Consider the following 2052-nt stretch of genomic DNA (forward strand, 5'->3'; position numbering starts at 1 on the left):
GAGTACGCACTAAAAAGGCTGCATTGAAAATGCATCTCCATTGTTGAGCCAATTCATTATTTTCCGCTGTTGTATTTTTGCTCTCTTCAGATTTAGTAAACATCTTTAAATACAGAACTGTGCAAAAGTAGTCCTTAGGTCATTTATTTGGATTGTTTTAATTGAAGAAATAAAATGAGACATTTGAACAGTACTGTATATATTTAACTGGATCGTACTTTGGGCAAATGACAGGAGACTTGATGTCCATATCTTTAGATCAGTCTTTTGTGTCAATCTGTTGCATTATGCATTTTAATAACTTCTAGTTAATAATAACAACTGAATTTCAGGTTTTACAATAAGTGTATGTAAATCTTTAATATTTGGGTAATGTCTTCAATGCGTCTTCAGTGCCCAGCAGGCTTTGGATACTTACTGTGATTTCATCTCTAATCCCATTTTATCTGTACATACTGTACTGTATGGTTATTTAGATTTATATTGAACTTGTTTTAGTTTTTCTTGTCCCTGGTGATCTACAACATAAGGGGTTCATTTGCTAACCAAATATTTACAACATCCTTTGGCCAACCTCGGGAGACACAAGTGCCCTTCAAGTGGTAGAATAGATAGTGTTTAAGAGGGTTCTCCACACCGGTAAGGACAAACACTGAAATGAAGCTCTAATTAACGAACACAACCTATATTCTGACCAACAATTTTGTGTTTCCTGTTTTGCCTTGAGTGTATTAGCTGTCACTCAGTTAGACTGTCAACTACAGAAAATGTGCTAGGGTTTAGATTTAGATAAGGTCTAAAACATAACCAATGTAAAGTTTAGATTTTCATGTTAAAGTGTTACGCTTAAGGAAAGGCTTTACTATTGCCTATCACTGGAATTGACACAGCAACCCTTTGAGGCGTATTCATCCCCAACCACATTTTATAAGAATTACGATTTGAATGTGCTAAAAGAAGTCTAGGCAAATGGAAATCAGCTCTGTATCCCTCTAATGTTCAATTTAGGATCAAATATGTATACTAACCTATTGAATTTACAGGTAATAAATGACAACTTTAATGCTGGGAGATTGGGAAACACAGTATTAAAGGGGTAATCCACCCAAAACCAAGAATTCAGCAGTGCACAACATTGTTTTAAAAGCTTTGTGAAATATGATTGTATGAGGTTTTTACATCTCCAGTCACTAGAACACTGCTGTCTCATGTTCTTTCACAATTTCCAGGTTACAATGATAGACCAATAATGATGTTGAGGAGAATATTTTTGTCTTTTACCCTTTGTCCTAGGCTTACAGCAAATTGATAGGAGTTCCATGATTTGTGTATCTGAGGGTGAATAACCCCTTTAAATAGAAATATTATGGATCACATGATCATCCATCTGAAATATCCCGTCTTGCAAAACAGTCATTGGTTTGGAAGACAAAATAAGAGTGATACATAGAGCAGTGAGTCCCCCCCCCCCAAACGGCATGATGCACACCTAAACCTCACTTTGATTGCGACTGCTATTTCTGGTGATGTGTGGGAGATACAGTGAGATCACTTTTTGAGGACAGTGAGTTTTTGGAGGAGCTCGGCAATTTCCATGGTGTGACCATGTGACCGGTTTGTACCTTGTAAATACATAACCTTTGCATTGCCCTGTAGACTAACCATAAACCGTGGTTTAATGATCTCACTAATGATGGAAATGAATTCTCCACAAAAAACATTAACAACCACAAACCCTGTAATTGACAAGAAACTGTTGCATGTCTATCTTGGGGAAAAATGTAGTTGTTAGTATCTTCTATTATCTCAGTTTACAGTTATTCATGGCCATGCCCACTCCTGGTGACTCGTTCCTTAGAAATTGCATATTCAGAAAACATTGCGTTATTTTTCGGAAACTATGTCAGACACGGTAGATTGTGAAGATACTGTATGCTCAACCTTTATAAAGGCTTTTTGGCTTAATGCATATACCACCCGTTTCTGGTTAACCAAAAATGAAACCGTATTCAATATGTCTGTTTTTATAAAACTTTTTTCAGTTCAGAAAAA

Source organism: Esox lucius, chromosome 1 (genome assembly GCF_011004845.1).
Source record: "Esox lucius isolate fEsoLuc1 chromosome 1, fEsoLuc1.pri, whole genome shotgun sequence".
Lineage (NCBI taxonomy): Eukaryota > Metazoa > Chordata > Actinopteri > Esociformes > Esocidae > Esox > Esox lucius.